Consider the following 26,897-nt stretch of genomic DNA (forward strand, 5'->3'; position numbering starts at 1 on the left):
GTGTGTTCTGCAACCTCGAAGACTTCAATGAACGACGGAATTTAACTGTGCCATTGCAAATACTGTGGTACGTCATTCACTACCACTTCAAATGCTCCCAGACATGAAAGAGGCAGATGCCGGGAAAAAAATGCACAAAGAATACTGTTTCAGTGCATCAAATCTAGAATACTACGTTCACGAGTATATATTTTAAATCAACATTATGAAATCTGCACTGGGTATATACAGTATGTATGATTATTTTTAATTCTCTTTATTATGTCCTAACGATTGGCTTGGTGCATTGAGTGGATTTCGTCATATATAAATTACTTGTAAGCAATGGTTACTGATGTGGTGTGATTAAACTATACAGAGTTTTTTTGTGCGTTGCACAGTGACGCGAATAAGTTACCTGTATATGCCAGTGCTTTCAGAGTTCCCCATTTCAATAATAAATTATCTGAGTTATTTAAGAGCACATTTGCATTTTTATGAGTTCAGATTTTTCTTGAAAGTAAATATTAATGATTTTATGAAGTGTTTTCATTTGGTTGAGTTAAGAGATAGTAAGATTTTGATAAATGTGCCAATAAAGATAACTGTTATTCACAGAATTGTTTTTTATTTGGTATGACTACTTAGCCCACTCTTCCCTTTGTTTGAATTTATGAGAAGTAGCGTGGTGCAGGCTGTATACTAACTTGCTTTGGACATTCTCAACCTCGGAACACGAAACAAATAATTTAATTTTAGTGTACTATCAAATATTTCACAATATATTGTAAAAATCCTAAATAAGATCAAAAATTGTTGGCTTAAAATTTTTTTGAACAGACTAACTATTACTGCAAGGGGATGAATATAAAAAATGATTAGATTATTAAATTGAAAATTTTCTTAATACATATAAACTATCCAATTGGTTAACACTATTGTAAACGTTCTACATATTATCTGTAACCATGGTCCAAAATAAATTTTTGTACAAAATTTTATTGTTGTAAGAAATTAAATATAATGTTTGAAGGTCAAAATTCGTAACTACCTTATTTGCTGTCATATAGAATTCTTCGAAGTTATCAAAATAATACTAAAGGCATTAAATTAAAAAGTATTGAAACAGTTTCGTTGCATATAATATGAAAATAAAGTTTAATCAATAATTTTGTAATATTGAAGAAGAAATAGAATGTTGTATACATTACATTCTCAAAATGTACTAGAAATTTCTAGAATGTTCCAGAATTTTACAGAATATTCCCGAAGAAATTTTCTTTGACAGCTTCAAAATTTTTGATTATAAAATTATGTTGCATACATGCAAATAATTATCTAATGCATACGATATTTATTTGATAATTTTACAATTTTATTTATAAGCAAAGATTAAAATAATGTTTACCATTGTGTAGGACAACTTCCACCTGCCTTTTTGCGTTAGTACTATGTAGTAAATATGAAAATAAACCACATTTTCAAAGACATTACTGCTATTCCAAAGTAGGTTGGAAGCCTTCTTATTACTTGTGTTGCATTTGTAGTGTCACCCAGAAAATGTTACGTGTGCATTGTCCTCGTTCTTAAATTTTTTGCATACAACCTAATAAATATTTACAAAAAAACTAAATGAAAAATCTAAATTAGTTTTGTAGACAAGTATTGTAGTCACCAAAAACAAATGTTGCTTATTTAATGTGTTATTGATATTAAAAGGTATAATTTTCAAGTATTAAAATAGTTATTCTTTCCTTGTGGTTGATAAGTACTTTTATGTAAATGAGGACGGTAAGTGGTAAAATCTTACTGAACTATCACAAAATTAGGCTTAGTGATCTAAGCGCGAAATTCTTCCATGGTGTTGGTGTTGATATGAATATTCTAACTACCATTTACACATTTATGTACTGGAAAAATATCATCGCATCAGTAACCATATATGTACTACTTAGTCATTTATTGCTTAGTTTAAAAAAATAAAAATAAATATGTAATCATTTGAAACTACAAAAATGACAATACTGACAAAATTTTTAATTTTTTTTCACAATAATTGGCAATTTTGTTATTAACTAGAGTCGTCAGGTTGATTATTTTCATCTTAATTTTTTTTTCTACAGAAACGAATACTGCAAACTTAACGTTATTGTCAGCTGATTTTTTGACGTGACAACGTCTAATAAATCGACGGACGCCGGCTTCACGCACGAAAAAGTGTCCCGTTACGCACACTGTCCCGTTACGCTGTGTCCCGTTACGCTCATTGTACGCTTGCGCCGCATCTATCTCTCTTCCACTCGATTGGAACAACCATCGATTTGACTTTTTCGAGGCACATTAAACTCGAAACACTCCCATTCGTTTCCTACTTTTCCTATCATCGTCCTATCCTTAACAGAATAACACAGATTGAAAGAAGTAAAATAGCAAACATGTACAAAAGTTATAGTTAAAATAATCTCTTCGTTAAAGTAATAAACATATTTGAATTAATAAGAGCAAATAAAAGTAAATTTATCAATTAAATTGTAGATTTCATTTCACTCCTTCTTTCTATCCATACAAAATAGTGATAATTCAATAAAAATTATTCAATTTTTGTCATAAAAGTATGCAATAATTTCATCAATGTTTTGTTATGACGTTGTCACGTTAAACTATCGTCCGTAAACCGACTTTACAGACAACCAATTTTTTTTTTTTTTTTTTTTTTTTGGTTGTGTTCATAGTGGCTTGAGATTCTTCGGCGCTATTTTTTACCGTCGTAAAAACTATTTTTGACACGCAGCTTGCTCACGGGAACTCTCAGGAATGTCAGAGACCTTACGTAAGTTCTCCACCCAAGACATTTACCGAACACCCGAAGAAACAAGTTCGTCAGAGGGAAATTTAAATTCAATAGTTATTTTTCTTAAATGTTTTTATGGTTTAACACCATGATATAAATTTATTTATTTGGCAGTGCAAATAAATTCATATTTATGTTTGTCGCTATCAAATTATTACGTAAAAATTTTTTTGTTACCAAAGTAAAGTTTGCAAAATATTTATACGAAATAATCTAACATAAAAAAATTGGTTGCCTGTAAAGTCGGTTTACGAACGATAGTTTAACGTGACAACGTTATAACAAAACATTGATTAAATGATTGCATACGTTTATGAATAAAATTGAATAATTTTTATTGAATTATCACTATTTTGTATGGATACAAAGAAGGAGTGAAATGAAATCTATAATTTAATTGATAAATTTATTTTTATATGCACTCATTAATTTAAATATTTTTATTACTTTAACGAACGATTATTTTAACTATAACTTTCATACATGTTTGCTATTTAACTTCTTCCAATATGTGTTATTCTGTTAAGGATAGGACGATGATAGGAAAAGTAGGAAACGAATGGGAGTGTTTCTAGTTTAATGTGCCTCGAAAAAGTCATATCGATGGTTGTTCCAATCGAGTGGAAGAGAGATAGATGCGGCACAAGCGTACAATGAGCGTAACGGGACACAACGTAACGGGAAAATGTGCGTAATGGGACACTTTTTCGTGCGTGCAGCCGGCGTTTAATCGATTTCTTAGACGTTGTCACATCAAAAAATATTGATTTCATTGACTTGAATTTATTGAATGTAACGCCAGGATCAGTTTTATCCCTCATTTAATTCTGACATTAATTGGGTGCCAAGTTAATATGAATAAAAAAAATCAATAACAAGTGTCGCTACTATGTACAACAAAAAAAGTCACGTAGTTCTATTAAAGCAAAATGTTTCTTGAAGAAATAAATAATATTTTCTTGTTTCTATGCCAAATTATGGTTTTAAATTAATAAATATGTTTATGTAGTTTTCATACTTACACATACAGTCATCTAAAAATTTTCTCTGCGCAACGTAGGTTACTCAGGTTTAGATCAGGGTCAAAGATCAGAGATAACAGAAAGGTGATAAACTCTACACGAATCTCGCGCCAGTATCATTTGGTAGGAATATATTAGAAATAATACCTATAACTTCAAACAACATCAATTACTACTTTTCATTTAACGGTGTAATTGTGTGTATGTGGCAAATCAAAAAAAAGGATGCATAGAGGCGGAGTAAGCAATTGATACTTGTCAGACACGTAAAATGTAAAATAAAGGGCGGTTTTTTTTTTTAAACGTGGAACAGAGCCCTCTAACGACCTGTGTTGGGATGTAAAGGACGCTTGAAACACTCGGTGCGTGGCAGTAAAACATAAGGGGGGGGGGGGGGGGAACTGCGTGGAAAAACTAGAGTGCGTCGGGAGGGGAGGGATTGGTCGTGGTTTCAGCCAAACTCGTAGCAACAAACCCCATAAACTCGTAGCAACAAACCCCATAAACTCGTAGCAACAAACCCACTTCTGACTTCACCCACGTGTGCCAGAGAACCTCTACACCGACTATACACTCCCCGAGTGTGTGCTCGGCGCGAACAAGAGACCCCAATACTCACGAGCCCTGTCTGTAATTAGTTTCCAATTAGCTGTTAACCTTAACCCCATCCCCACCCCTTAGTTACTCCCGCTATTCAGGCGTCGTCATGAGAACCAACCAGCGCTTGCTATTTTGGTATCATTTGAATTAGCTGATATTCCCAACAAGCGGTTTCAAATTTACAGCGGCTGATACCACCAAGACGAGATGCGTGTAAAATTAAAATAAGCTTCGTCATAAGGTTTTTTTTTATTATGCCTTATAAAGTTTTAGCAGTGAAACTTGTCTCGATAAAAAAAGATCTGAAAATAATTACCTTTCATTTACCTTCATTATGTCAATGTTTTTTTCAGGCTAATTACTTTGTAAACAACTTCACGTGATTTCCAGTGTTTGTAAAACAAAAATCACTGGTGGATTTGCAAGTGACATTTAGGAAAAGGGTAATTTTTTTTGTTTAGATTATGAAAACCGTCAAATTTGAAACAAGTAATATGATACAGAGATATTTTAGTAATATATTGCACTAGTCAATTAGGTGTTTTTTTCCAGTGATAGGTGTGACAGTCTTAATTCTGTTCTGTTTTTCCATGGTTTGATAACTGAGTTTGTACTGGATTGCAGTTTTTCAGAAAGTGAAATATCACATGTGATTTCACTTCAGCTGGACCATTGGTCCGTCAACTGTGCGTTAATCACGTGACGTTCAGCCAATCAGATGACCAGCAAAATTCCACCTGTTATATTTAAATGAACACTAGAAGGAAAAATAAATTGTTTGATGATTTGTAAGTGGATCGATTACATGAACTCCAAACGAATAAAACATTTAAAAGAGAAATATTCTGAATAGTTAAAAGCCTTCTGATTAGTAAGCAGCATCACAGTGGAAAAGTTCTTGTGATGGATTTGCGGATCATTATGAAGAATCGCTGGTCGTATTGTTTGTTGACGGACAGACGGGTGGTGGACGTAAGGTTGACGGACGATGTGAAGTATCATAGAGAGTCCACCTTACCAGTAGTTGTTAATGTGCACAAAGATTCGCAGTCTGGGCTTTTTGCCATAAATTTGTGCGAATTTTGGCATTCCCTACTTCTAGTGTTAGATAATTGAACTTTTCTGTAATAAATCTTTATTTTAAAATAGGCCTGTCCGAATACTGGTTTTCTGATGCGATTCGAATACCAAATCGAATGTTTTAAATTTTCCTCGAAGTCGAATTGAATCGCGAGCATTGTTCTCGGCGAAGCTGTGTTTAACTTTTTCTAATGTTTAAACTTATTAGATTACGAACCAGTGTGGACCTATGTACGAGTGTTCAATAAATATTATAAAAAACCATAAGTATTATTAATACTGAGCGTTTACGAAAGCAAACGTTGTGTGCCACCTTATGATTTCATTAAGTAACCAACTTTACATTTTCATGAAGTTCGCATCAGACGCGAAGATTTGCAACACACCCGAAGCTTTAGATAAAACGAAATTAAAATTTCATCGAGAAGTCAAATAGAATATTAGAAAATATCTTCGATTGATTCGCTTAGTTGTAGCTTCACACAGGCCTACTTTAAAAGTTAATTTTTTACAAACGTTATACAAGACATGAATGTTTTGAAGGAAAAAATATATTTTTTTGTCGAAATTTTATTATCTCAATGCCTGCACGGGGTCTCGAGTCTGGGGAAGTATTTTTTTGACGTGACAACGTCTAAAAAATCGATGAACGCCGGCTGCACGAACGAAAAAGAATGACTCATTGTCCCGTTACGCTGTGTCCTGTTATGCTCATTGTACGCTTGCGCCGCATCTATCTCTCTTCCACTCGATTGGAACAACCATCGATTTGACTTTTTCGAGGCACATTAAACTTGAAACACTCCCATTCGTTTCCTACTTTTCCTACCATCGTCCTATCCTTAACAGAATAACACAGATTGGAAGAAGTTAAATAGCAAACATGTATAAAAGTTATAGTTAAAATAATCTGTTCGTTAAAGTAATAAACATATTTGAATTAATGAGTGCAAATAAAAGTAAATTTATCAATTAAATTGTATATTTCATTTCACTCCTTCTTTGTGTCCATACAGAATAGTTATAATTCAATAAAAATGATTCAATTTTATTCATGAAAGTATGCAATCGTTTCATCGATGTTTTCTTATGACGTTGTCACGTTAAACTATCGTCTGTAAACCGACTTTACAGACAACCAATTTTTTTTACGTGGTGAGAGCTTCCGCGTCGCCAGTTTCCGGGGGTTCGATTCCTGCAAACGGAGAAAAGTGTTCACACTCGGGCAAAGTATTCCTTCAGGACCGGTTGCAGTGCTGTTCCTTCCGAGCACAATCAACTTGCCTGCGGAATCATCCTGCCCAGTTCTTCACCAAGAGACGCTATGTTCTTCTTCTCGAAGTGGCGGTCTGCTGATGTCAACCATTACCGGGTATTTTTTGACGTGATAACGTCTTATAAATCGATGAAACGCCGGCTGCACGCACGGAAAAGCATGACTCATTGTCACGTTCCGGCTGAGCCGAGCGTGAAAGAACCGGCCAACCACCGTGCGAGAAAATCTTTTATAATATCAAACAGGTTTAAGGCGGGCTTTTTAACTAATTGTTCGTGATTATATTTGAACAAATTATTTAAATTAAATTCGCAAAAACTGTAAATAATATTTGAACATTAAAAAGTATGTAATTTTTCATCAATGTTTTCTTATGACGTTATCACGTAAAATTATCGTCCGTAAACCAACTTTACAGACAACCCCTTTTTTTTTCTTATTAACGATTTTAATGGCTAATCTCATTCACCGTCTTGTTAATGGGGGCCATTTGTGAAATTTTTTAAACGATACTTCTCGTACGCTGGTTGTTCTTCACAAAAATAATTTTTATCAGATGTTAAATGAATGTAATATGTTGGCCGTAAAGTGTCAAAGAAGTAATATTGATTACGAAAACATGCGAGAATTTTTATCAACCTTGAGGAATGTCTGTGGAAAATATACGTGACAACGATGAATGTGACATGTGTTGAAAATTTTCCTAAATAGTCCTTTTAAATAATTGTGATTACGAGAAGAAGAAAAAGGGTGTTGGATCGAGCCTTAGAAATGGCAATAGACACAATAAAGTCGTTCTCTAGATGATTCATGAGTAGGGGCAGGAAATTTTCGCGAAAAAATCTGAACGCCTACTAGACTGCAACAAGGTATAACAACACCAGCTGTTTCTTCCTTGTAATTGGCGGCCGTCTGCGAGAGAAGTCGTTGCCTTGCTGCACGAGCCACTAAGAACGAGTTTGCTTCCCACTGAATTAGTGTGATTGGTTTTTGTAACAATCGACATGCACCTCAAAGTAACTCACCCAATCACGAAACACAGACGATGCTACAGTGTTTTAACTTCCAGCTACTCTCGAGATCTTTTCGCGAAATTTTCATGGCCCTATTCATGAGGAATTTTTATTACATACAATTTCTGGTACACACGCCATTGCAGACTGTTTGTGTCTGATGACGAGAACAGATGCCAGTTCCTGAAAACAACCGCAACTGTATTTGTCATATGAAACACAATGGTTCGTCGGTGTTGTGGTCGTTGTGCTGTCCATAATATTTGTTTATCACCATCGTTGTGTTCGTGCATTTGCTTCGTTGTCCAGGTTTTGTTGTCTGCCTGCATTTACTGTTACTGTTGACACTGTCTCGTCGTTGTTAGCTCGCTGTGTTCGTCTGCGCTGTCGTCGATAATACATCCTTGGGTTTATCTGTTTGACAGAGCTTGTTCTCTGTGGGATTATGTTTTCATTTTCATGTCTTAATTTGCGGTTTTTTTCATGACAAACAGTGAAAAACTGCAATGGCGTATGCGCAAGAAATTGTATTAAAAGAATGTTCGTCTGTAAAGTCGGTTTACGGACGATAGTTTAACGTGACATTGTCATAACAAAACATTGATAAAATGATTGCATACTTATATGAATAAAGTTGAATCATTTTTATTGAATTATCTCTATTTTGTATGGATACAAAGGAGTGAAATGAAATCTACAATTTAATTGATAAATTTACTTTTATTTACACATCATTAATTCAAATATGTTTATTACTTTAACGAACAGATTATTTTAGGTATAACTTTTATACATGTTTGCTATTTAACTTCTTCTAATCTGTGTTACTCTGTTAAGGATAGGACGATGGTAGGAAAAGTAGGAAACGAATGGGAGTGTTTCAAGTTTAATGTGCCTCGAAAAAGTCAAATTGATGGTTGTACCAATCGAGTGGAAGAGAGATAGATGCGGCGCAAGCGTACAATGAGTGTAACGGGACACTTTTTCGTGCGTGCAGCCGGCGTTCATTGATTTATTAGACGTTGTCACGTCAAAACAATAAAGACGATTATTTCGGGTGGTACAAATAAAAAAGAGAGCCAGTTACACAAATAACGTTGATTTTTTTTTATTATGTTTCCACAGTTTACAGTCGGCAGGTGACAAATAAATACTCTTGCCGTGCGAAAGACAGAAGAAGACGTGGCTTTAGGCCTCGGTCGCAGCGCTTGAAGGCGGAGAGGAAAAACGTCGCGTCGCTTGGGGCCAGAGTTCAAGTTAAGCTACACGTGCGTGGGGGGGAACGATCCTGGGTTTAGCCGTTTGAACCTGGTTCACGTTAGCTTAATCGGGGCTCACGGACTCTGCGCCCCGCGAGTCGTTTTAACCTCCACCCGAAAACACACAAACACACACACACGGAAAAACACAAACACACACACGAAATGAAACGGGAGCGAGTATATTTCAGTACCTGCCGGTGACGTTTAACATCTGACCTCGGCGACGACCGGATTTGCAAATGTTGCAAATACGAGTTGTAACACGAAACTCGGACACAAAATTTAACACAAAATTCTTTAAAAAAAATTAATCCGACCGTGATAAATACACGCAATTGAATCGAATAATTGAATCGTTTGATTAGCAGAACGAAATTTTAAACTACTAAAATGATAAAACCGGAAAAAAAAGTGACCCAGCTTTTGACTTGGTTTTCGAAAAAAAGAGACCCGGCTTTGGACTTGGTTTTTGACGAATAATTTAATTAAAGTATTGCCTATCTTGTAAATATTCACTAAGCCGTTAATGTAACGATGTTTTTTTTTTCTTTTCCAGTAACGTGGGTTCACATTCCCGGCCCATCCACGAACTCAGTCCTACCAAATGCCGTATGCCTAGAGCTAAGATGTTACACATTAAAAAATATTTCGCAACACGTTAAACTCAAGACAGTCGCTCGTGTTGTGAACATCGAGTACATTGATAAGGTCGTCAACCCGATGCGTTCAGGATCACGGCCGTGTAACAGTCGCTGTTTTTTTTTGGATGGATTATAAAATTAATATTGAAGTCTTAACGGGAATATCACAAATGAATGTTCTCATGGAAAGTGAAATGCGACTGAAACGAGAAAACCGACGTAAATTCCGAGCTTAAAAAAAATATTTAAAAAATTCCGGCAGCGCAGTAAATCTACCTGGAGGCCTATGGTCAACTGCTGCAAACCACTTGAAGAAAACGTTAACAAACACACAGGTACTCGGTTGGTGCCGGATCACAGAATGTGAAGAACCATAGAATGCCGGATAAATGACATTTCCTGTAGTTTTTGGGTCTCGTTTTTAACGAAATGCACATACCTTACCTCATGACATTTATTACATTGAGAAAATGAAATTGATCAGATTGTGCGCGCGTATGCTGTGTAACCAAACAAATATTTATTGATAAAATGAAAAACGATATCTTATCATTTTTAACTTTGCGAAATGAGCAAACAAATATTTCTTTTTGTATTCTAACAAAAGTTCCCTTTTTACTAAACAGTTTTGCGTATTTAATTATTAAATTCCACTGTAAAGCAAAATAATACATTTTCATTAAGTTTATTTATTTTTTGCTGTACCAATTTTGCAAATTTGTACATATTTTGCTAAGGTAATAAACCTTTTTCTTTCTTTAGTTACTATCTGCATTGTAAAAATTGGTAATATCATGTATCAACTAAATCTTACTCATATATTTTAAGACTTTTTTTAAGTTGATGTTTAGTTGAAGTTCATTAAGAGAGCTGAAAATTGTTCCAGTTAAAAAACAAAGCAAAATTATTTGTAGTGTAAATTGATTACTAACGCAAACTATCTTTAAAAATTTAGTTACTAAAATTTAACCTGTAAATATTTTTAATTTGAAAATAATATAAATGATTTCGACAAATTTCTACACAGACATTAAAAATATTATTTTTTAATTTAGTGTTGTAAGAACTTTTGGTTTATTTTATTACCTACAATCTGATCAATTTATTAATTTTTTTGGTAAAATTAATACATTATATTTTGTGAAAGCTTTGTGTATAGTGCATACATTGTTAAGAGCAAAGCACTGTCTTGTAAAGTAGCGTCAATAAAGCTTTCACGAACTACGTGATTCATAGCAGCACAGCCAAATGAGTCATAACCTAAATAATTTATAGACTCACGTTTTTCTTCCGGAATAATAAAAGTCAAGTTAAACAAACAAATTGTTTGTTAAAGATTAAATGTTATTTTGCTACTTAAAAATTCATTTAGTGAATGTTAACACCCTATGGTATAATACTGATTCATTTTACACAATTGAAACGTATGTAGTTATCTCTTACCTTTGATAATATAAAAAAACCGTACGCAATTTTCAGTCTTTTTTTTTTCCTCACTCGAATCAATGCAATTTATTTGCACACTTAAGATTTTTTTCCAACATGTACTCAAGCATTTGCACATTGAAACCAGAAGCCATGTTTGTATTTAAAACAAGCAACTATCTCGTAAACATTATTCGACACGTATTTTAACATTTGAAATTGTGACTTTTCCCATAAATATTTACGTACACAGACACCAGTAAATGTGGACATTGAGACATTTTAATGCCGACAAAGTTCTTATAGTAGATGCTCTGCATGACCTCGGTAAATGTGATGCAGCGAGTTCAAGGAATGGTGTAGCTCTGATATCAGGTTCAATGTTTTTTTTTTTTAAATACGAAACACACTTTTAAAAAACCTATGTTTTTGTTATTTATATGTCGTCACTATCCCAAAACTTGTCTGCCCGTCTTGGTATATTTTCAAGATCTCTGCATGGCGTCATCCTTCCCAGATAGATGAGACGGTTTCACCCTGAAACAAAACAAACAAAAAAAATTAAGTTCAATTTTATAGTTTCGTCATCTTGGTCTTATCATTTTATTTGATTGACTCTTCCAGTTGTGAATGTGGGTTTAACATAATATCTGGACATGCCCCAATCCCGGTTTGGTATACAAACCGCAGATTAAGGCGTCTTTACAGGCTTTTAAACTGCTATAAAAAGTAATGTGACAAATGTTCCTACATAAAATGACATAATAAACTGACAGATAACTAAAACTCGGGTCGTTTTGGGATTATAAATGGTTTTATTTGTAAAAACTATAGTACCGTCTAATATTATCAATTTTAATTCGTTATTTTAGCGTTCGTACCTTAACGTGCCTTAGCACTCTGTCAATGGAAAATTAAAGTAAATATTTTTTTAAAAGTATAAAAACGTGCTTTCAAAACGTTTTTAGTAAAAAATCAATCAAAAACTTGAATGTTTACCTCAATAAATGTACATCGATTCTAAATCCAGTGATTTTCTCCAATTAAACGAAAATTCCAATTTATGACCGTACATATTTGATAGCTTTTACATTTATACATTTATACTTATACAGTTACTAAGATTTTCCAATGACTGTAACGAAGTAAATGCATGCTTATGTAAATTGTAAATTTTGATATGTTATTAACATACGACAATTTTTTTTAAGTTAACAGAAACTTCAGAATGCAGAATGTTGAAGCACAAAATTTAATTCAACAACATAAATGTACCCATGTAATTTAAAATATCGTGCGGACATAATTCTGTACAATATTTTATCAAAAATAAAACAGTAAAGTGATATGAAACATTAAAAGTTTTAGTTTACTCTAACACAAACACAAAATTGTATGTTAAAAATTGTACTATTAATTTTTTCTCCTGCAATGCAAATCTATGAAATTATGAGTTCTTGGCTTCACAGTTTCATGAAATTAATTTGGTTTTCTGCGGTGGTAACACATCTCCAAATTTCCATACATAAATTAATGCCTTAATTGTAACTCCTTTGTGTTTCTCTTTTTTATACGTAATAATTAATTTTAACCCTTTGCTATTAGTCTTTTTTTTCTTCAAAGCAGGTATCTGAAGTACCTCAGTAGCACTAGCTGAAAAAAAAATTAATTTTATCGGTGTTCCTAAATGTCACCCGATAATGTGTTCACAATTTTGTTTCAAGTTAGTGACAACTGTCTCGATGTGAATTCATAACGCCAGCCATTAATTTTTTCCTTTCTTTCTTTTTCTTTTATTTGTATACGTAAATGCCTGTACAGGGATGCAAGGAAACACGCACAAAAAAATAAACTAGCATTTTCAATGGCTCAGAACCACGAGATGAAATTCTAGCAGCAGTAAAATGTTTTTTTGTTTTGTTTTGTTTTGTCTGCGAGCGTATGCCAGGGAATATTTTTAACCGTGCGAACCAGACGCAGCCACTGGTCAGAAGACCGTAGCAACAACGGAGGCGAGAGAGAATGGTGCGTATGTCTGGCGTTTTGAGGGTTGGAGGGTGGAGGGTGGTACGTAAAGGGGGTGGTTTGAGGGAGGGGAAACGGACAAAGCTTCAGGCTCGAGATGGCCAGCGCAACATGGTTGCTGCGCTGGAAATTACCCCCGAGTTCCATGTGACGTCATGACGAGTGTCGATTACATGTGGCCTGCCTGGCTTACGCTGATTTTTTTTTTATTTCGCTTGCGTGCTCTTCATTGCTTTCGCTTCAACAAAACACACAAGAGTCACTCACAACTCTTGCACTATCTATTACCTATTTCGCTTTTACAACAGTTTCGCTCTGTACATCAATTTTGCTTTCACAGCACGCACACGCACGCACACACCTAAACACACACTCCTCACACACACTCACTCACACACTCATACACACACATACACACAGTCACTAACAACAATTGCACTCTCTACGACTCCTTTACTTTTACAACACAACTATTGTACTCTACGACTCTTTTACTTTTACAACACAACTCTTGCACTCTCTACGACTCCTTTACTTTTACAACACAACTCTTGCACTCTCTACGACTCTTTTACTTTTACAACACAACTCTTGCACTCTCTGCGACTCTTTTACTTTTACAACACAACTCTTCTACTCTCTGCGACTCTTTTACTTTTACAACAGAACTCTTTCACTCTACGACTCTTTTACTTTTACAACACAACTCTTACACTCTCTACGACTCTTTCGCTTTCGAAACACAAAATTTAAAATTTGAATCTTATTTCTCAGTGAATGTTTCAAACATTATTATTTTTCTTGATATGTAGACTAAATCTATTGTATTTTCTTGGATAAAAAAAATAGGTACATGTAGTTTTGTAATAGGGAAAAAAATGTGTGCGTATGCTTACTCGATGTAATAAAAAAACAACTATAATTTAGTATGCAAATAATTATAGAAGCAAAACTATAAAAGTACTGTAGTGATATTATAAAGACGGTCGGTAAAGTTTAAATAGAATCAAATTTAAAAAAATTAGTATTCGATATTAATATAGACATGTCAATAAAATTGGTTATTTAATTTTGTAAAATGATCGAGATAAATTTTAATTAATAAGTCAATATATATGCTGGATACTTACTCCAGTTTATTTATTTTATTTATTAAGTAATAAAGTAATAATTTATAATGCAAATAACTTACCCCTACCGGAAAGTTACCACACAAACACCTCCATGTAAACGTCCAGGAGACTACTAAACCTTCCACAGACACTCCCTGCCAGCGACAATGGAAGCCTTCAAGCGACCTAACGTTATACTTAAGTGAAAATAACCTCACTCACATATAAATACACTTGAAAAAGTTTATAAACACAATTTCCATCGCTAATATTCACAGTAAATAATAATGATATGTACCAGTAATAAAGTATAAAAGAATAAATTTTAAAAACACATAGGGGAGACCGGGGCAAGTTGACGATTTTAAGCTTTGAAATGGCCTTTAACAGTTAAATAAGCATATATTGTATTTAATTTGGTACCAATACGAAGTATAAACTAATTTCTACCTAAAAATATAACAAGATTGTATTACTGTGCGTAGTTCCGAAGTTATTGACAATAAACCTATTAGTTAGCACATTCTTCATCTTGTCCCAGGAGTGGGGTAAGTTGACGAACCTATTGGGGTAAGATGACGAAACAAAAAAATATATATTTATAGACAAAGTAAACAATAATTTTATAGATATCCTACACTAAACAACGTGCAGGATGTAAAGAAGATATATTGTAACATATTTGAACGACTTTGATATAATTCCTTGCCTTCATAATTGGAACAGTTTTCGTGCCACAACTCAGAACATGTGGAACACTGAATCCAGTCTTCATTTGGAGGTTCCAAGTAAGCTTCTTCACATGCAGGGCAAGAAACACTTTTTTGGCTTGATGGTTTTGCTTTAGAATGATCAGAGCTTCGTTTTTCAGTTTTCTGAGTCTTTCTTTCATTTTTCTTCTCTTCATTCTGCTTCTTCTCTCTATATCTTTGTAACAACATGTTCTTAAATGGCGAGCTTGTTATTACTGAAGCTGATCCTATAAGGTAAGTTAGCCAAATAAGGCACTCCTTAATTATAAAATTTAAAAAAAAATAGTATGAAGATAGTAAAAATTATGAATGTTGGACAGCAGCCTTCTTAAACATGTGTACTTAGATAATACATGATCAGAAGTACCAAAAGTAAGCTAGTTGTATGTACCAAAAGACATTATCCAAAAATGATGCAAAGGGCCATATTAGGAACACCTGTTCCGAATAAGGCCCAGCAGCAGTACCAAATAAGGCCCATGTTTAAATAACTGCCAATTTAAGTCAAATAACAATAAAGTGTAATGAAATCATTTATACATTACAAGGTGCAATGGTGGTAGTTTACATTAAGATAATTTGAATTACATGGTAACATTTGAACCTCTATCGATAAATATTAAAATTCCTACAGCTGAACATGTAAATACTAAAAGTTCGCACTCGAATCACAAACCAGAAATTTTAAAGAAAAGTCACAGCTGAAAGAACATGTAGGTACACAATATGTCTGTGAAACTAAGTAGCCTACAAGCACAAACTAGGCAAATGAAATTTGGTATTTTGTCCTTAGCAGTAAGCCCCACACATTCTTCGTGAACATAGTTGCTACACTTTACACACAGTCTCATGTCAGCAATCCTGTCCTCTGTGCAAATGAAACAATACCAGGCTTCTTTTCCTTTCTTCTTCGTGTCACTTGATCCAATAGCAAGATGTTTTTGTGTGGCAGGTTCAAGTGTTTTTTTATTTCTTTTAACATTGGAACTTCTTCGGGCAGCATTGCCTGGCTTGTTGTCTTGATTTTGATCATTCCGAGTCTTCATTTTGTCTTCAAATAATGTCTTCGTTACCTCAACAGCTTTGTAACTAAGCGATTTTTTTCTATTTACATTATTCTTTTTCATCACCTCAGGTGTTCGTAGGATATCTTTGAATGAAATGTTTAGACTGGGTTCTGTGCCATCACAGGATACAAGAGAAGAGTCACTTGAATCACTTGTTCCCGACAATAAGTCTTCTGCATACCTTAGTTTGTCAGCTATTTTTTGAGTTTCCTCTTTTACCTGCCCATGCTTGCTCTCTTGTGGGTGAACTGGGGCTGCAGACTGTGATCCTTGTACTGTTTCATCTGGGGTTTCTATTCTGGAAGTTCTGAAGGAGCGTAAGTAACAGTAGGGTCAAATAGGTAAATGCCAGTTGCAGAAAACCCACTTGCTACATTACTAGGCATAGCAGCTTTAGACCAAACCCTACTCAATTTTTTCCCAAAAATCATTTTGGTTATTGTGCGGTATTGAATGTTTGTCAGCTTTGACCAATGTAGTAACACTTCATCATCCCAAAATGTTTCATAAGGACCGAAAACAGATTTATCAAAAGGCTGCAGCTCATGTGTTGTGTTGCTTGGTAATCAGAATAGTGTGATTCCGTAGGCTTCAGCAGCTTCCACAATGCCTATGTCCAAGTGTGATGATGCACCATCAAAGATAAGCAAAATGTTACCTTGTGGTTTGAATTTCGCAAAATGATGAATCCATGAAATGAAAGTTGCTGTTGCCATCGACCCTTTCTCAGTCATCTCAACCTCTGTTCCAGGCGGAAGGTTATATTTCCATTCAGGATTTAATCGCTTTCCCTTAAAAAGAATCATTGGTGGTATGACCTGACCCAGTGCATTCCCACAAGATACAATAGACACATTTTCACCATGTTCAGGTGCTACAAGATTGACTCTTTTTTCTCCCTTTCTGGCATACACATTTTGTTGTTTGTGGAGGGTAAGTCTACAGCCTTTCTCGTCAATGTTGTAGATTAGCTGGAGCGTGTCAAAATATCTAAACGGGTCATAACTGTCTTCAGTTTATCAAAATAATCATCCACTATAACCTTATTCAATTTTGCCGCCCTACCAGGATTCACGTTTTAAGCTTTTCGCTTGGATATTTCTGGGTGACGCTGTAAGAACAGTTTCAACCATTTTCTTCCAGCCAGTCCACGTGCTTTATCGAATGGGTTGGCGATATTACATTGTTCACAAAAATTTCAGAAAACATGTGTTTGAAATAAGGCCCGCGGGCCTTATTTGGTTCTCCAGTGTGGGCCTTATTTGGAGTTTGTCGCAAACGCACACTTTCTTTAAGTGTTTTACTCACAGTTTAATACACAACAAAAGTTCAGAATATATAACCATACTAACATATTCTGTAAACTACGGGCTTTAAAATGGTATATAGATACTTTGTGTCAGTTACATTACTTTAATGTGAAGTCGTTTTTCACGATTCGTCGAAATTAGTAACCACAGCCACTACGAATTCCTTGCTGGTCTTAATGCGTGTATAATGGCGAACAGTTCGCGTCCCAACAAGTAGTACCTGCGCTGACCAAAAAATGCCAGAGGCTGTCCGCAGCATGTCTCGTCCGGTGAAAACCTCTTTACTATCCTAGTAAACTCAATGACGGGCCTTATCTGGACCCGGGCCTTAATTGGTCAAGGTACCTTACTTCTTTTCCTTGTCGCGGTTGTCCTGTGGGCCACTGCCAATGGTTTTAAATCACAAAACGATGCCTTTTTACTACATTAACTTGCATTGGCCTTCCTAGAAGAAGGCCCTGCTTCATCGACAAGATCACTATTTTGTTCTGGCTGCACATTGTTTGAAGACTGGGCTAATAAATCACCTCCTGAAGCATTAGGCATATAATTTAGCCAAACATCGTTCCGATGTAGCCGCAGCAGCAAAATCACATTCTTCGAATATCAGAGGGTTGTAAGGCTCTATCCCAGTAGCCTCAAACCCTTTGATGGCATTGCCTACAGTTGCTGCTTTTGAATAAGCTGCAGCGAAGAGATTTCCTACATTACGATCAGTTATTTGTTGTCCGGGATGTGACATCAAATATTTGTCACAGGCATGTGAGTAGAATGTCTTCAAAGGGCCGTTAAACGAAACATCCAATGGATGCAACCTATGCGAAGTATGTGGTGGCAATCCAACCATCACAATACCATTATCACGACAAAAATTCACAACAGCAGTCGTCTCTACATCACTCCAACGCCTCCTTTCCGTTCTCCGCTTATAATGCCTAGGCATCTACAAAAAAATCAAACATATTTGTTACGACTTAACACGGGAACTATTAATAATATTTTATAATTTCATTATTATTTTTATTTTACTTAAATGTTCGTCATATCTGTACATCATTGGTTTAAATAACACATTTAATACAAAATAATGCTCACACTGTCATAACCTATGTCAAGTAGACGATTGCAGGGGCAAGATGACGAATTCGTCATCTTGCCCCCGTCAACTTGCCCCAGCAGCCGTATTTTTGCTTTACCAAAATCACGTACAACATTAAAAATATTTCTTCAACAATCTATACACTAAAATTCTCCCAAAAGTCAGTATTTCATTTTACATATATAAACATTAAAAACAAATGGACTCTTTTCTTGTAATAGCTTAACATACGTACCTTAAATATTACAACAATGACTCCCGAAACTGACTGCCTCTCAAAGCTGCCACATTCAAACTGACTGGAAAATTCCGCTGCACCTGCCTAGTAGGTGCAGATGGTGACACACAAGGTCGCAAGTGCGCCAACCTTCTATCTGTGTTTCTGGATTAGTTACATACGATTCGTCATCTTACCCCGTTCGCCAACTTACCCTGGTCTCCCTTATATATATTTTTCATTTATATGTAGCCCTTTTTTTCATCCTGTTTAAATTTCGTTGGATCGTGGATGCGCATCGTAAAAATCCACTCTTGTCATTAATCTCATAACGCACCTAAAGAAGTAAAACTTCAAAAATATCTAAACTCTTTCAGAGATATTCTAGTGATTGAATAGAAGGAAAATGAATTGTTAATACGCTTGATATTAGTCTTTTTTTTCAGATTAAGAAAAGTTGTTTTCATGAATATTTAAGTCCAATGGTAAATCGCTTTCAAAGTGTTCCCAACGTGAAAAATACGCAGTGGCTAAAAGCAATGTATGTATAAAATGCCAAAATATATTTGAATATAAAAATGCTTTCATTTTGAATCATAGAATCTAGAATAAAAATGTGTAATATGTTCTTATAGTTTTCGGTCAAAAATATTCGAATCTGGATGATCGCGAGCCAAGTTAGCCTAACAGAGTTCGGCGAGGTAGACTCGAACACGCTTTATGTCAAAGAAAGATTTTTTTTAATCAGTTCGGTGGTTTTAAAGTTTACTCCTTACGCAAAACAATCTAAATGTATCTCTCTCTGTGATGTTATCATTGATTATTCAGTTAAAGGCAAAAAGATAAATGAATGTCTGACAAACAACGTTCACCATACGTCCCTTTTGAATTTTCTCAGCCGTTTTACTTTTGTGACGCGGCGAGTAGACCTCCGTGACAGAGCTGTTCGAAAGCTGTTAAACGCCAACGATGTAAAAAAAAAGTTGTTATTTCGACGACAGATTGTGTACGTCCTCTTTGTTATTCCCCAGAACAAGGTTGAAATTACTTTCCCCTTCCTCCCTCCCAGAAATAAAAAACATCTGGCGAACAGGCGATGTTATCGAAAGAGACAATGGACACGGTCCAATTTTCGCTCTCGTAAATAAAAAAAAAAAAAAAAGGAAGTGGTTAGTTTTGATTTGGCCTGTACCTCGCGAGTGGTGGTGGATGAGCATTGGAAATGAAAAGTCGGTCAGTTAATGTAGTAACGGTTGCAGACGTTATCTCGTTATTTCCCGCGTCAACTAAATCGTACACACCGCAAAGGCCGTAAAATACGCCATTAATCGTTCGCAATTATAGCTTGTGAAACGTGACGGGTAAGCTTGACTCAAAAAATTATCCGTTATCATCCGTCCGTCACCCGTCCATCCGTAAATCACGTAATCAGCAGCCAATCAGATTTCTCTGGAAACTACCTCCTTCCGTCCGTCCGTCCGTAAAATCTTCACCAAGCTTTAACTTTCGACGGACGGACGGACGGACGGATGAATTAACCTCCGAAATGTTTAGCGAGATACCTATTACCGGCAAAGTTTACTATCTTAAAAGGTTATTAAGAACGTTCATTTGTTTAGCTGCTTCCATTAAATGTTTTTAACTTATGTTTAAAAATATTTTGAAAAAAAATAAAAGATTTTAATAAATATCGGATAGAAAAAATTTGAGTTTAATGATTTATTTAGTTCTTAACTCTCATGATCGTCAATCTAATATACTTGCAAAAGATATTCTCATCATTATATAAGCCTTCTAGTCTGATGGCAGCATCAAAATGGAAAGTTTTTGACGATAATACAGATTATTTTTATTCCACCTGTGGACACGCGAAGCCAAACACGGTGATGTAACGTTTTCATGTGCAGTTTAAAAGCAAACTCTCAAGCTTATTAAATTTAGCTCATAAAATCTCCACATTGTATAAATTATTCTGAACATCACCGTCAGCTATCGCCAAAACTATTCAACTCAAACTAAAGCCTTTCTGTGAAACTACATCACCACATTTACATAATGGGAAGGCGTTGCCTTTAAATTTTAAAATATTTATATTCGAGACGTTTAAACTTTTAAACATTCTATGAAATTTACCCACGGTAGTGAATCAACACATCCAACCATCAGTTTTCTGCCTCTTTTAAGTAAATCCCGCGTAATCTGAAATCTTTTAAATTTTTCTAAGCATTGTATTTTAGTCATGAATGCTTCAAGGTTTTAATATATCGCTCTAAACGTGTACAGAAGCACGGATTTACTGTACGTTTATGACAGTTAATTTATCTTGAAGGATCACAAAAACATACCACTAATACCGATACCTATACTCAATGTTTAATTAATTAAAAAAACTTTAATAACCATACCTATAACGTTCTTTAAATGATTCGTGCAATGAGGAATTTTGATTTAAAAAAACACTCTGGACACACACCATTGCAGTGTTGCCGTGTTTCCCATGGGAAAAAAATTCAAGAATGCAAAATTTGTGCCTGACGATGGCAGCAGATACCAGTTCCCGAAACATCACAAATGTTTGGTCATAGGAATCCTTACTGTGTTCGTCAGTGCTGTAGTCGTTGTGTGGTTCATAACTCCTGTTAATTTTCATCGTAGTGCTTGTATTTTTGCTGTATCCATGTTAGTTTTCTGTCTGCATTATTTGCTGTTATTGTTGAGACTGTATCGTCGTGGTTAGCCCATTGTGTACGTCTGTGATGTTATTTTTTTCATGTCTAAATTCCCTTCCACGGAATTCTCGTACTCGTTGAAATTTACAGTTTGATTGTGTTCGTTTGTGCTGTAGTCGCTGTGTTCTTCATAATACCGTTTTAGTTTCATCGTTGGTTCGCTGTGTTCTTCAGGCCTTCTTATTTTGCATTCTTTAATTTTCTCCGTGAGAAACAGTGCAACACGGAATTGGCCTATGTCTAAAATATTTTTATTAAATTAACCATACTTATTATTACGTTTTAGCTATTAACAATCATGAGACGTTAGCTTTTGTTTGTGTTTATTTTAATAAAAAACTCACCAAAGCTTAAATTAACGTAGGTATTAAAATATAAAATAGATTAAATAAAATGTAATTTTTTGTAATGAGATTTTTGGACCTAGTAGGCTACCAACTAGCGTATATTTGTAGAAAAAATTTAGTCTGCGTCATGTTCATTTGTTTATTATAGGCTATATAACTGGGTACAATCTGAAGTCTTTTATGAACTTAAGTTAACTATAGCATACACGCCTAACATATTAAAAGAAGTACAAAGAACATTAAAAATAACTTACCAATAAACCGTAGTCTGTTTACCAACAGCATAAGCGTTTTTTTATATGTTTTTTGATCCACAACGAGGTATTATTTCAAATAATGCCAAGCGTATAAATTATAGGAAAAAAAACTAATCTTGTGGAAAAAGGTGAAAACTTTTCTTCTTTTTACAACCTAACTATAATTCGGTTTAAGAAGATGGCACTATTGATTTCTCAGAGCTAGCCGAACAACAAGAGTACCGAAAGCGTCGCATGTAAATCCCTCAACGCTGAACCGGTGACATTTCCCCGTAGACAGGAACTATCCTCGCCTACGTTTTTGAGGTTATGTTTTAGACGTGACAACGTCTTATAAATTGATGAACGCCAGAAAAAGTGTCCCGTAACGCGCATTGTCCCGTTACGCTGTGTCCCGTTAAGCTCATTGTACGCTTGCGCCGCATCGATCTCTCTTCCACTCGATTGGAACAACCATCTATTTGACTTTTTCCAGGCACATTAAAATTGAAACACTCCCATTCGTTTCCTACTTTTCCTATCAACGTCCTATCCTTAACAGAATAACACAGATTGGAAGAAGTTAAATAGCAAACATGTATAAAAGTTATAGTTAAAATAATCTCTTCGCTAAAATAATAAACATATTTGAATTAATGAGTGGAAATAAAAGTAAATTTATCAATTAAATTGTAGATTTCATTTCACTCCTTCTTTGTATCCATACGAAATAATGATAATTCAATAAAATGATTTAATTTTATTCATAAAAGTATGCAATCATTTCATCAATGTTTTTTATGACGTTGTCACGTTAAACTATCGTCCTTAAACCGACTTTACAGACAACCAATTTTTTTTAGTCTGGTTTAGGGTGAAATATTTTTAGTATGCGCCAGAAATGCAATGAAATAACTGCGCGATACAGAACGGAAATCTAACAGGTTGAAAGTCCAATGTGCATGCGCGCAGAAACTGCTATAGCCGATGTCGTCAAGATGGCGGACTCCAGTGTGGCAACTGCACCCGTGCATGTTTCGCTAACATCCGGGATCTAATAAACGCAATGGTGTGCCTAAGTAAACTTCGTGGTAGTTAACCAATCTCGGAGTACATTTTGTAAACTTGAATAGCCATAACAAACATTTTTAAAAATACCTATTATTTAATAACCAGGAAAATTGTGTTGGGACAACATGACGTCAAAGATTTTTAAAATTTTGTTGGTTCTCTAAAGTGTTACGAACGTGGCGCTATCTTCCAGGTGTTTTTCAATTGCAGTCCAATTGATCCCGGCTTTGGACTTGTTTATCAACAATGAATTTTATTCAAATACTGTGAATTTTTTTTTTACAATTTATTAAACCGTTAATAGTTATAGTTGCATAGTATCATTAAAATATTAATCTGAAACATTTTGAAACAAAGTAGGTATGTGTTAGTAGATTTGTGTTTGCTTAAATGACTGAAATCAGAATATTAATACTTCCTTCGTACAAACTATAACGTTATTGATCTAATCTTACAATATTACATTAAGATTTTTTAAATATATTGAAAAAAGGAAAATAAAGTATTCTTAGTACCTGGATTTGAGCCTCATACCTACCTCTTATGCTATCGGAACAATTTGTTTTCGGGGAGGAGACTATGTAATATCATCATTGTAATGCCAATTTGCTTCCGTATTTTAAAACTATGGATTACATTTTATTCTATTTATAATTTACCATATATATTCCAGTGTAGTTTCACTGTATTAAGGTTTCATTTGGCTCACCAATACGTTTAGTATGTGACCTAATGTTTGCGAAAGTAACTACATACGGGTATAGGTTGCTACAGGTGGGTCCGCCATCTTTGTGTCACATTCTCTTTCGTATAATTCCCTTCCATTTTGATGAAACAACACCTACCAAATACTTTTACCGAGAGTTAAGATTTTTACATATGAAAAAGTGACGTAGATGTTTTAGTTATAAACATAATATTTTAATTTTTAAAATCCCCGATAAAAATGAAGTTAATGTTATGTAACTAACAGTTTGGTAACGAATTTTGAATAACTCTACGATTTAAAATAATTTAAAATGAAATTAAACACGCTATACACTATATGAAAAAAAAATTGCATGTCTTACACAGCAAACCTTTTTTCAAATTTGTTAACTTTGACTATTCATGCTGTAAAAGTTTTGCTATTGCTAATGCAAACTATTGAAAAAGGTGGCATATTTAAATAACGAACTTTTGAACTCAGCATGGTAATTTTTTTTAACGTTTGAATTACCAAAGTTACCCAAATAAACCTTTTTTCCTCTATAAGACGTGCAAAAAATGTTTTCCCTAAAAGTATAGTATTTTCTTAATTTATTTTGAACTTTTAATAGCAGGTTTATGCAGGATTACGTTAAAAAGAATTGTAGTTACAACATCAAATAATTTTATGTGGTGAGGGGATTTTAAAAATTTTAAGAAAAAAGTATCCAACTTAAAACTGCTACCATTATAAATTTAGTAAGTTTTTATATACGCTTTATATAAACGCAAGATATATTATATTTATAAATTATACAAGCTGCAGTACCCGGCGTTGCCCGGGCTGAACACAAGCTGATATATTTTCCGCGAGTTAAAGCCAATATTGATAGCGCTATATGACAGAAACTGGGACATAGAGAAATGACACACAGTTACTGTTTGTATGTCCATGACCTAAGATTTCCTATTTACGTATGGCGATCGGTTGAACGCAATAGAGGTTTATGCGCTGCAGCGCCATCTAGCGGCGAGTTACAAAAAAAATGAATAGAATAAAAAACCTCCATGGAAAAAAAAACACTTAGATGTGCCAACTTTCACGGCGATCGGTCAAACGGTGTCGGAGTTTATCAACGTCATACACACCAACATCTTTTTTTTCCCCACGGAGGTTTTTATTCGATCCATTTTTTTGTAACTCGTCACTAGATGGCGCTGCAGCGCTTAAAACTCTATTCGGTTCAACTGATGGTCATGGACATACAAACAGTAATTGTGTGTCATTTCTATAAGTATATATATATTACATATACATATAATATATATCGTTCACGCTATTGTTAATCCAGCGTTGCGATCTAGAAGAGTCTCGAGATGTTCCTTCACAGTCGTCAAGCTCCGGATGTAAGAGCAGACCGGAAGCGCGGAAGAACAGCTTCCGCTTCTGTCGCCAGCACGGAAGTCGCTTCTGGGAATAGGGCGGGCTTGCGTCAAACGGGGCGTTAAGTTGGTCCGGCGACGCGTCAAACACGCGTTACGCAATTACCAGACGCTTTTCGGGAGGTGGTTAAACTCTGGAGCGCATGCGCTGAAAGGGGGTACGGCCTCCCCTAATGGACCTCTCACCCCTTCCCCCCCTACTTTTTACTCCTTTTAATAGTCCCTTGGGAAATACGGGGCACTTTGCGAAAGCCCGCTCAAAGACAGAGGGAGATGTGCTCACGTAAACAGACGAGATGGAACACTAACGACACCCCACCCCGTATCTATTTCCCCTCCCAATGAACGGGCAGAAATAAACACAACTCTAATCACCGCAGATAACCCCCTTGTGCATAAACTGCTACTCGGGAACTCCACAGAAGTTAAATTAACCGCTTATATTGGCGAACTTCCTTACCGGCTCGCGCCAGAGAAATGAGTTCTAATTGGAAGGTCAAAATATGGTGGATGTAGATGTGTGGGAATAGTGTCTAGCCTGTATGAGTTGCTGTGTTAATTTAACACAGTACTAAAAATACTACTAGTATTTGTGCCATTCAGTGTGCAGAATTTTCATTAACTGATTTGCGTAGTGATATCCATTAACATGACTACAAATAATAATAAACAATAACAATGTATTTTCCGGACTTCTGGGTGTAGGCCGTGTCAGGTAATTGTCTTGCGATTTTTCGGCAGTCATTGCCGCTGCCATCATCAGGTAGACTAAGTCAGGACCTTTTATACCCTGGTGTCTGGGTGGTTGTTTTCTGGTTGGCTGGGCTGGTCGGCCAATGACAGGCTTGCTAGCACCTGATTGGCTAGGGTGGTTAGTCAATGGAAGGGTTCTTGGTGACTGTTTTCTGGTTGGCTTGGCTGGTCGGCCAATGACAGGCTTGCTAGCACCTGATTGGCTGGCGTGGTTAGCCAATGGAAGGGTTCTTGGTGACTGTTTTCTGGTTGGCTGGGGTGGTCGGCCAATGACAGGCTTGCTAGCACCTGATTGGCTGGGGTGGTTAGCCAATGGAAGGGTTCTTGGTGGCTGTTTTCTGGTTGGCTGGGATGGTCGGCCAATGACAGGCTTGCTGGATCCTGGTTGGCTGAGATAGTTAGCCAGTGGAAGGGTTCTAGGTTGGGTGGGCTGACTGGCCTCTTCTACGGTGGAACTGTCTTAATTTCCTCCTGGTCCCTAGTTTACGAGTTATCCACAACAGATGTGCCCAGGTTTTGCTAAGCCGGTAGCCATCTTCCCTGTTCATGTTGTTACGATGTTTAATACTCTATGTTTGCTTCTCTTAATGTTCTAAGGTGTAGTTTGGGATGTTGGCTATTGTAGAGGACCTGTCAAAATCGATGCACCTTGGATAATGCTTAGTTAACCCGGGTAAACCTATGTTTGCCTCTTCCTCTAGCATTACCCGTAAAATATACATTATAATTATTCCCTCCGGTGATCCCCAGTCGATTTCATAGTAACGTATGCTTAGCTAGATAATGACTATTGCCGGATATTGCCAGAGCATATCCGTCACACACTCGAAATGGACGCGGGCCTGGAAGCAACTCTTCATTGTCGTTGCGTTTCAAAAAAAAAAACGTGACTGTTCTGCC

At 35.5% G+C, this 26,897-nt stretch overlaps 2 protein-coding genes across 4 annotated transcripts in view; one reads left to right on the plus strand and one right to left on the minus strand.

The window, feature by feature from the left end:
* LOC134540544 (esterase E4-like) overlaps positions 1-26,897 on the plus strand; it is a 761,050-nt gene that overhangs the window by 276,282 nt on the left and 457,871 nt on the right. The gene's annotated exons all lie outside the window — the stretch shown is intronic.
* Positions 8,906-26,897, minus strand: part of LOC134540546 (prolactin-releasing peptide receptor-like) — a 233,475-nt gene continuing 215,483 nt past the window's right edge. For both annotated transcript variants that reach the window (XR_010076456.1, XM_063383352.1), the window contains one exon: positions 8,906-11,686. The gene's annotated coding sequence lies outside the window, so the exon portion shown is untranslated. The remainder of the gene's footprint in view (positions 11,687-26,897) is intronic.

The sequence above is a fragment of the Bacillus rossius genome, chromosome 17 (assembly GCF_032445375.1).
Source record: "Bacillus rossius redtenbacheri isolate Brsri chromosome 17, Brsri_v3, whole genome shotgun sequence".
NCBI lineage: Eukaryota > Metazoa > Arthropoda > Insecta > Phasmatodea > Bacillidae > Bacillus > Bacillus rossius.